This window comes from Microtus ochrogaster, chromosome 2 (genome assembly GCF_000317375.1).
Source record: "Microtus ochrogaster isolate Prairie Vole_2 chromosome 2, MicOch1.0, whole genome shotgun sequence".
NCBI lineage: Eukaryota > Metazoa > Chordata > Mammalia > Rodentia > Cricetidae > Microtus > Microtus ochrogaster.
Window position 1 is genome coordinate 21,541,425 of NC_022010.1, and position 10,725 is coordinate 21,552,149.

A 10,725-nucleotide genomic window follows, 5' to 3' on the forward strand; every position below is an offset into this window, starting at 1 on the left:
TTTAATCCCAGCACTCGGGAGGCAGAGGCAGGCGGATCTCTGTGAGTTCGAGACCAGCCTGGTCTACAGAGCTAGTTCCACGACAGGCTCCAAAACCACAAAGAAACCCTGTCTCGAAAAACCAAAAAGAAAAAATAATAATAATCTGAGGCTGGAGAAATGGCAGCTGGGTGAGCAGCCATGAGGACCTAAGTCTGAGTCCCTAACACGCATATAAAAAACTGCGCGTGGCTGTATATGTCAGTCACCCCAGCATGAGGACAGACACAGGAAACAGCAGATCCTGGAGCTGGCTGGCTGGCTGGAAGAAGCGAGCTCCCAGTTCAGACAATGACCCTGTCTCAAGGCAATAAATAAGGCTGAGAGCAACAACAGAAGACACCTGACATCCTAGTCTAGCTTCCCCGTCCACACACAGGCACATGGACCCACAGTCTCTGTCTCTCTCTCTCTCTCTCTCACACACACACAGAAGCACGTGTATATACTAGTCTCTGTCTCTCCCCCCCACACACACATATACACAAGCACGTGTACCCACAGTCTCTCTCTCTCTCTCACACACACACACACACACACACACACACACACACACACACACACAGAAGCACGTGTATATACTAGTCTCTGTCTCTCCCCCACACACACACACATACACAAGCACGTGTACCCACAGTCTCTCTCACACACACAGCCTAATATTCTTTTAAATCTCTTTAACACGACAAACACTGCTTCAGATACACTCAGTGACAGCACTTACCTAAAATGTCAAACACTTTTAAAAGGTCAAAGCCACCACCAAACCAGGCCACTGCTACCTCTGTTGTCCAGAATCATTATGTGCACAGCTGCTGCCAGCCCGGCGGGGCTTCAGCAGTGGCCTGGTCAACTCTTGACCCCCCACATCCCTGCCTCCAGGGAAAACAAGAGTCCTGGGACTGCAGACCTACAGTCCTCCTTCTATTTCACTCTCCTGTGGTGGGAGGGCTCAGGCCCAGTGACCCAGCTGGTCTTCAACTTACCATGAAGCAGAGGAGGACTTAAGTCCTAATCTTCCTGCCTCCATCCCCAAGAACTACAACGATGGGCAGACTCAAAAGCAAGACTACCTCAAAAGCAGAGCATCTGCCTTTCATACACAAAGCTCTGGGTTCTATACCTAGCACAGAACAAAAGATAGCAAAGAAGAGGTGGAGCAGCAGTGAGCTGCTCAAATGGGGCCCAACTAAGCAAGGAAGAGCTGTAGTTAAGAGGCCAGCCTGGGACACGGGAGGCCCTGGAGCTGCTCAAGGGATTAGGAGAAACAGCAAACCTCCTGCCAACACCAAAAGCAAATATTTCAGACTGTTCCAGTTACAAACTGCTACCATGAGGCAAAAACAGTTTGTAAACTAACAGGAGGGACTGCATTCCAAACTGTAAGAACAGCTGAGGTGGCTCAGAGGTAAAACTCCTTCCTAGAATCCCCCAGTGAGGGGCTGGGTGTGACTCAGTGGTAGAGCTCCTGCCTAGCATGCCCCAGTGAAGAGCTAAGGATGTGGTAGAATGCCTACTTAAGAATCCTCTAGTGAGGGGCTGTGGGCCTGGGTCAGTAGTATAGAATTTGACCAGCAAGTACAAGGCACTGGGTTCACTCCTCAATGCCCCTAACAACAACAAACTTTCTACAAACAAAAACATGTGTGGAGATAGGCACTGGTGATGCATGGCTGTAAGCTATTCCAGCATCTGGAAGGCTGAGGTAGGAGGAATACGGCAAGTTACAGGCTAGCCTGGACTACAGAGAAAGACTGTCTCAAACTCCCCCTCAAAAAAGTGGAAATACTGCTGAGCAGTGGTGGTGCACACCTTTAATCCCAGCACCCAGAACTCTGTGAGTTCAAGGCCAACCTGGTCTACAAACTCAGTTCCAGGACAGCCAGGGCTACATAGAGAAACCTTGTCTTGAAAACACAAAAGTGGAAATAAAAATTACAAACTGGGAGAAAGGCTAAAATCAACAAGGCATGCCAGTTTTTCCAGCACTCAGAGGAAGAGATAGGAGGATCAAGAGACCAAGGTTGGGCAGGGCACAGCTGGAGACAGAGGCAAATAGATCTTTGAGTACAAGACCAGCCAGGGGCTCAGAGGGTGGAAGTGCTTGCCATGCGGACCTAACAACCTGAATTCAAGTCTCACTACCCACATACAGAATCAGTACAGAACTGGCTCCATGAAGTCCTCTGGCTTCCACACACACTGTGGCAGCCCAAACACAAATAAAAAAAAAAAAAAAAAAAAAAAGACTCAAGGTCACCCTCAAATATAGAGGGAGTTTGATGCCGTGGAGCCGCCACCGCCGGAGATAGATGTGCAGAAACTTTACTGGTTAGGCCAAACCTTGTGGTGATACACAGATTAATGGAGATGGGTTAAATTAATATGTAAGAGTTAGCCAATAAGAAATTAGAGCTAATGGGCCAAGCAGGATTTAATTAATATACTTTCTGTGTGGTTATTTTGGTTCTGGGTGGCGGGGACTAACAAGGGCCTTATTCCAACAAATTGGTGCCCACGTGGCCAACTAAATCCATGTAAAACCTGAAGGGCTTGAAAAGGAATTCTAGGCAAAAAAACAAAACAAAACAATTTAACACAGCTTCTTGCTGTTTGCTGGCAGCTTGCTGCAGCTCCTTTAAGAGAGATTTTCCTGATTCAGCTGTAGCAGGAAAAAAGCCTTGGCTGGTTTAAAATGCTGGTTTTCTGGGCCAGGCTGCCAGTACAACCTCTGGCTCTTTTGGGAGACTGGAGCATTTGAATAGGGTTTGTGAGCAGATTGCTGCAGCTTGCTTAACATGGATTGGCTGTGTGCCTAGAGATGGGGCACTGTGCCTGTCTCTCAGAGGCAGCAAGCAGCTCCACCATGCTGGACTGTGTGGAGCGAGCAGGAAGTACCATATATATCAGAATAATGGCACAGCTTAAGTTTTAGACTGGGCAGGCAAGCAGGAAGTACCATATTTCCCCTAATAATGGCACAGTTTAAGTTTTAAGAAGCGCTTAGCATTTTAAAAAGTGCTCCTGGATAGTAAAGAATTACAGATATGCAATAAAGACAAACCCAGATGAGTCATAGTGTTGGATAAATTTATGTAGGCTTAGAAGAGAGAAGAAAAAGAGTATAGAGATTCATAAAATAAAGTTAATGCTTAAAAAATGGTAAAATCTTTAAAGAGACAGAGTAGATAGTCATAGATTAAAGGGAATAAAGAAAAATAAGCCATGTAAAAATGGAAAATTCACAGAGAGTCTGAATTATGTACATTATTGTGTTTTCCTTGAATTTTTTGACTGTGAAGGAGCTCAGTACAGAGAGACATCATTGTATGGGCTGCTAAGCTAAACCAGCTTGTACATTATAGAGGTATCTTGACTTTAGAATTTGGGTCTAAGGATATGTTGCTTTGGAAAAGAGGTTCTTCTTTTGTCTCCACAGAAAATAAGAACTTGTGGATTGCTTTCAGACCAATATGGTTTGATAAACCACATCCCCCCGAAAGGTTGACGTGAACATCCTAAAAAAAAATTGCTTTGAACCGGGCGATGGTGGCGCACGCCTTTAATCCCAGCACTCGGGAGGCAGAGACAGGCGGATCTCTGTGAGTTCGAGACCAGCCTGGTCTACAGAGCTAGTTCCAGGACAGGCTCCAAAGCCACAGAGAAACCCTGTCTTGAAAAACAAAAAAACAAAAAAAAAAAGATTGTAGTCATGTTAGTTAGGTTTTCTAGATATACAGAGATATATTTCAGTTAGTTAGGTATTCTTCAAATCTTTTAGAGACTTTCAGAATATGGCATTTAAATGTTTTAAAAATTTAGGACTTTTCATGACAGTGAGACACATCTGCTCCTGGCAGTACCAATCTACTTCAAAAGGAAGATGGAGATGGGTTAAATTAATACGTAAGAGTTAGCCAATAAGAAGTTAGAGCTAATTGCACCAAGCAATAATTTAATTAAAAAAATATATATCTAGGGAGTATAAGGAGTTTGAGGCTAATGTGGGCTACATGTAAGTCTCAACAAACAAGCAAAGAACTCCACAATGGGTGGGGAGACTGCTCAGCAGATCAGCAGATCAAGGTGCTTGTCACCAAGCCTGACTCCTGCGTTCAAACTCCAGGATCCAGGTGGTTTAAGGAGTCAGTTCTTAGAAACTGTCCTCTGACCTACCCTCGTGTGCACGCACAAACACACCATGCATACACAAAGGAAACAAAATATAACTAAGTAAGTATATTAAAACATACACGCATAAACACTAAAAAGGCAGATGTGGCCAGGTGGTGGTGGCACACGCCTTTAATCCCAGCATTCGGGAGGCAGAGGCAGGTGGATCTCTGTGAGTTCGAGGCCAGCCTGGTCTACAAGAGCTAGTTCCAGGATTGGCAATCCTGTCTTGAAAACCAAGATCAGGCTCACTCAGGAAAAAAATTTTTTGAGTGTGTTGGGGGGCCGGGGGTTCAAGACAGGGTTTCTCTGTGTAGCCCTGGCTATCCTGGGGCTCTGTAGACCAGGCTAGCCTCCAACTCAGAGCTCCACCTGCCTCCTGGGATTAAAGGCATGCATGAACACCACCTGGCTTAGGAAAAAAGTTATTTTTTAATGAAAACAAACAAACAAACAAAAAACGCGGACCACTAAGCCAGAAGAGCAGTGCACACATAATCCCGGTACTTGAGATGGCCACACAGGAGCATCAGGTGCTCAACATCATTCCTGGCTACACAGTGAACTGGAGCCAGGGGCCAAGCCTGGGCTACAGGAGGAGAACCATCTCAAAAAGAAAATAGAAAAAAATTTAAAATTTTGAAAAGCAGACCATGCATGAAGAGCGATTTGTGTGTACTATTTAAGCTCAGTTTTCACCTGGTGAACAGTCACCTAAGAGACTGCTCAGTCAGCTCTGAACTCTAAATGCCGCACAAGCCCTAACATCTGTGGGCTGAGGGACTTTTCTCTGCAACCATGGCTTCATTCCATGCTGGCCTCTTAGTTCTCCTCAGAACGTATGAAGCTCAGCTGCTAAGCGCTTGCTGTTCAAGCATTAGGACCAGAGTCCCATTCCCCACAATCCACGTGAAAACCTCACGCACAATGGTATACAATCCCAGTGCTGGGAAGGCAGAGCTCACTGGCCAGAATCAGGGAGCTCCAGAAGAGACCCTGTCTCAAAAAAATAAGGAAGTGAGAGGGTTAAGGAAGACACCCACTGGGCAGTGGTGGCACACGCCTTTAGCCCCAGTACTTGGGAGGCAGAGACAGGTGGGTATCTGTGAGTTCAAGGCCAGCCTGGTCTACAGAGTCTGTTCCAGGACAGGCTCCAGGTCTGTGTGTGAGCACCCATGGATGCCACAAGATGGTTCTCTGGAGTTGGAGTGACAGGCTTTTATGAGCCACCTGATGTGGGTGCTGGGGAATGAACTTTGGTCCTCTAGGAGAGTAGCAAGTGCTTTTCCCTAACAATTGAGCCCTCTCCCAGCGCTGGCCTCCATATTTCCTGCAACAGGATCCCTCACTGAAGCTGGAGCCCAACCATTCAGCAGAGCAATCTGGCTAGCTAACCCCTGGGACTACCCACCTCCAGCTCCCAGCACTGGGAGTAGAGGGGTGCCCTGGAACACCCACTTTTCATGTGGGTTTTGGTGATCTAAACTCACCTTCTCAAGCTTGTGCACAAGTACTTTACCCACCCGGTCAACTCCTCAACCTTCACCAATATTCTCAATTAAAATATATTTGCCATGCTAGGCAAGGCGCTATGACTGAGCCATGCCCCAGGTACTCACTGGCAGATTGTAGGCGATTGTTCTATCACTGAGTTTCACCCCAGCCCCAAGGCCCAAGTTAAACAGCATGCTTTGATGTGCCCGACAGAAAGAAAACAGTTCTGAATTTTTACAGCGCTGTCTATCCTTCATGGAACTCTGCTAACATCGTAGTCTCCAGAGCTTGTGTGTACATTTGTGGTGTTGAGTGAGTAACATAGAAGCTAAAAAACTTACAAAGTCTCATATACCCCAAGCCGGCCATGAACTCATCAGGTACCTGAGGATGACTTTGAACTTCCTAATCCTCCTGCTTCCTCCTACTGAGAGCTAGGAGGACAGGGCTGTGGCACCAGACTCTGCAGTGCTGCGGATGGAACCTAGGGCTTGGAGCAAGGTAGACACACACTCTACCAACTAAGCTACATTCCCAGCCTCTAAAGCAATTTATTTGGTTCATCCCTGTAATGGCCGGAGGGTCCATTAAAACATGGCAGCAGCGTTTTTGAGTAGGGAAACAGATAGAGAAACAGGCACAGAAGTTAACAAGCATGTGGGGGTGGCTTTGTCTTCCTCAACCCACTTTCCACAGAACTGTATCATTTCAGGGATGCATGACCCATTGCACAAGATCAGCATTAATCTGCTCTGACGCTAATGGCCTCTTATAATTTTTTTTATTATTTACATGCAGGTGTGTGTTGTATGTTTATATGCCATACGCCGGAGGGTGACAACAGAGGCCAGAAGAGGGCACTGGATCCCCTGGAGCTGGAGTTACAGATGGTTAGGAGCTGCCTGACACGGGTGCTGGGAGCCCAACTAGGGTCATCTGCAAGACCTGGAAGTGTCCTTAACTACTGAGCCATCTTCTCTGCTCCTAGAGTCCACCTCTCAAAGGCTGAGCGTTACCGGGATCACAATGTAGACCGGGCTCTGGTGTACACATATCTGTGAATGACAATCCATCAGCAATCAGCAAGGCCCTCTGAACCCGCTAAATATACTCCGCCTTCTGCCCGCAATCCGGGCCTGTCCACTACAGTCACTTCTCCTTGTCGTAGCCAGCACAGCACTGCCCTGGAAGCTCCATGACTATGAAAATGCTGAGAGCCCTTCCAAGCTTCCTCCCCACTTTGTCCTCGTCTTTGCAGCTCACCTTGGCCATAACTTCCAGAAGCGTTCCTGACCCTGACGCCTACCTCCTCCTGGAGGAGGGGATTCACCGTGTGACTCACCTCAGCTCTACACCTATCACAACACCTTGTCACTAACTGGCCTGTCTGTCTTTCCACCCAAGAAGATGCCAGAAGGAGGAGATCTTGTCTGGCACCTGCCAGAGGTTTATGCAAACAAAAAAATGAACGTCTTTAGTTCAAAAGCAGTTAAGTGACTCATTTCTCTAGCCTACAAAGCACAGGTTTGTTGGTTTTGTTTTTGTAGCCCAGGCTGGGTTAGAATTCACTACATATCCCAGGATGGCCCCAAACTCATGATCCTCAATTTACTGAATGCTAGGATTACAGCTTGTAACACCATGCAAGGATGAACTGGCTACATAGCCCAGGCTAACCTCAAACTTGAAGTTCTGCCTAAGTCTCCAAGTGTAAGGTAACAGGCATGCATCACCTTGCTAGGCATGTTTTCCTTTTAATTTACTATTACTGTGTGAGCATAGGCCTGTGTTTGCAATGGAGGTGTGCAGAAGTCAGGGGACAGCTTTCAGGAATCGGGTCTCCTCCCACCAGGGGATCAGGGGGTAGAACTTAAATTGTCAGGTTTATACAGCAAGGAAGTGTTCTTAAAAAAAAAAAGTTGGGGGTGGGGCCTGAGATGGCTCGGCAGGTAAAGGCACTGCCAATCCTAATCATCTGATTCAGATCTCTAGAACTTAAAATAAATAAAAATAAACAAGTAATTTTTAAAAGGGGAGAAGGGCGCTGGAGAGACGGCTCGGCAGTGAAGAGCACCCACTGTTCGTCCACCCACTGTTCTTCCAGAGGACCCGGGTTGAATTCCCAGCACCCACGTGGCAGCTCCCCACTGTCTGTAACTCCAAGATCTGGCACCCTCACACAGACACACACGCAGGCAAAATACCAAGGCACATAAAATAAAAATTAATTATTCTCCAGAACTCAGATGATGGAGAGAACTGACTCCTGCTTACTGTCCCATCACTTACACACGTGCATCATGGCATATACATACCAGAGATAAATATTTTTTTAAAAAAGTAGTGATAAAAAATAAATGTTTTGAAGTGCTGGGGCTTGAACCCAGAGTCTTACATGCTAGCTAAGCACTCTCCCAAGGTTGCCTCCCAGCCCATAAAGCATGTCCTCAGTAGGAAGCATCCTTTAAGACCGGTTAGACAGAAGCAGTGCTGGCAAGAAACCAACCGAATTTATTTGCAACAGTTGGCGATCAACAACCAACTCCCAGGCTTCATTTTGCTCCTGGAACCCCCGAAGCCCACCGTCCATGCTGCCTGCGTCCCTATGTGTATACGTATAAACATTATGTGCATGTGTGCACAGATGCATGGATACTCCGGAAGGCTAGAGGAGAGCTGGACTACAGCTCCTGCAGCATATCAACCTTGCTCACTCACCCAAGAGGCAAGGCCGGCTGACCGACTAGCAAGCCCCAGGGATTTACCCGTCTCCTCCCTAGCACAGGTGCATACCACCGTGCCAGGCTTTTCACGTTGGTTCTAGAGTGTTGGGAACTGCGGACCCTCAGACCCTGAATTCTCTATAACCCCTTAGCTGCCAGAGTAAACAACTTGTTTTCCTATGCTTGCAGCTGCTCTGGGCACAAGACCCTCATGAGTTCCTGATGGCAGAGGAGTGGCTTCTGGTGGGCTTGCAGCTGAAAAATCCCCAGAGCTGGGGCGTGGCCATTAGTTAAAGAGAGTCCTATATAAGCTGCCCTGGAACACAATAAAATTGGCCTTCTTGTTTCAAGAGTAACCCACGTCTCTGTGTGTTTTTTAATCTCCAGACCCTTGCCCGACCAGGGTTCCAGGTAGTGCAGGCGCCACACTAGAAAGCGAGTCTGCCAGACAAGCACTGTAGGGACTGAGATGTCTTCCTTCCGTGGCCACACCCACTTTCTCTTTTGAAAACCAGATTTCAAAAGCAACAAGGTAAATTACCCCACGGCTCTCACCTCCTTTTACTTAAAGGGCTGGCACCAAACTGTCCCTTCTTGATGTGGAGACACCAGATCTTCAGGAGCAATCACTTGTCTGAGTTCCCATCTTGATATGAATGGCGAACAACAAAAACCAGGCAAATTCAAGGGCTCGCTGACTCAGCCACACCAATTCCAAGGTACCTTTGCCAAAAAGATGATTAAGTCTTCAATGGAGAAACGGCAGGAGAAAACGAGAGCACAGATGTTGGACCCCGTGTGCTGTGGCCGGGGGCCTGGAAATTACCATTTTATTTCTCAATAGCGGGGGCAGAGAGCAGAAGGTATAACAATCCTCCTCGGACCACTCAGCTAAACCCTTTCCCAGAAAAACCCATATGAGGACTTCAGAAACCAGTCTACGGGTTTACCATATAGACTTACATGGTAAATAAACAAAAGGCCTACATACCTCTGTAGCTGAAGTGAACCCTGATTATTTTTTTTCTACTTTATAGAACTATTACTTTTTGAGTTTTTTGAGCAGGGGCCACGGTATACAGCTTAGGGCTGGCCTGGAACTCCTGATTCTCACGCTTCTGCCTCACAAGTGTGGAGATTACAGGCATAAGTCACCACACCTAGCTAACACTTTTGGTTTGGTTTTGTTTTTTGGAAGGGGGGTGGTTAACACAGAGGCTTGCTACACAGCCCAGGGAAGCTTTGAACTCGAGACCCTGATACCTTAGTCTCCCAAGTGCTGGGATTGTGAGCCTGCACCACATCCCGGGGCTCTCCAGAACCATAAAGGGGCTGAGGTGGCATGTAGAAACTGAGTTCCTTAAATGACGCGTCTCTGTTCACATTCATATGTGTGCCGTTCTGAAGGCAAAGCCAACGCGGGCAACCCTCAGCCGAGCTTCAAAACAGAGACTCCCCCCAAGTGCCCCAGGGCCCCAGTTTGAGAGAGTACAAGAATGGAAAGGCAAACGCCTCCAAAGTCCCAGCCAGTGGTGGAGCACTATTGCCTGGATGTAGCCCCCTCAGGACCGAAACTGTCCCCTCGGGGAGCCAGGGTAGAGCAATAGCCTCCCTGCTCTACCAGGTCCTGTAGGACTCAAACTCTCAGGCAGGCGGGTGACCCCCGTCTCTGAAAAAAAAAAAAAAAAAAAAAAAAGGGCTCTAACCAAACCAAGCACCATCCCCAACGCCCAGAGCGTCCCAAAAACGACTTCCCGCTTCCAGGACCCCGGTGCCCTGGAGCTCAATGCTCCCTGCGCCCCCAGGACTCACCCACCCCGCGGGTACGGCCCTCCCTCACCCGCACGACCGCCCCCTTCCGGTCCCAGCTTGTCTCAATAGCCCCCTCTCCTCAACCCACCCACCCACCCACCTTCAGGACCCCAGCCTGGGCGCCAGCAGGTGGCCCGCCTGTCCCGCTCACCGAGTCTGAGGGAAGCAGAGGGAACAGGTGGAGAGGACCGCCGACCTCCGGCTTCAGCTGCGGCTCGGCCTGGGAAGAAGCCCCCGACTATAGCTCCGACTCCGAGCTGGAGGCAGCCGGAGTGAAACTCGGCGTCGCAGCCTCCCAGGAGTAGCGCTGCGCATGTCTCCTCACGCGAGGCTTTCTGGGAAATGTAGTTCTGGCGAGGCGGAGTGGGCGGAACCAAAGCGCAGCAGCAAATGTTAATTTACCCAGCCTTCCTTCATATACCTGCCTATTGACTTACTCCTTCTTCATATATTACTGATTCATTGGCTTTTTAGTAATTTTTGT

The 10,725-nt window shown here is 48.0% G+C and overlaps 1 protein-coding gene across 2 annotated transcripts in view; it reads right to left on the reverse strand.

Moving 5' to 3' along the window:
• The window catches only part of Dtx2 (deltex E3 ubiquitin ligase 2), a 40,649-nt gene extending 30,151 nt beyond the window's left edge, over positions 1–10,498 (reverse strand). For both annotated transcript variants that reach the window (XM_005344600.2, XM_005344598.2), the window contains exons 1-2: positions 10,393–10,498; positions 8,985–9,152 (exon numbers count right to left, since the gene is read on the reverse strand). The gene's annotated coding sequence lies outside the window, so the exon portion shown is untranslated. The remainder of the gene's footprint in view (positions 1–8,984; positions 9,153–10,392) is intronic.
• Positions 10,499–10,725: the final 227 nt, after the last annotated feature.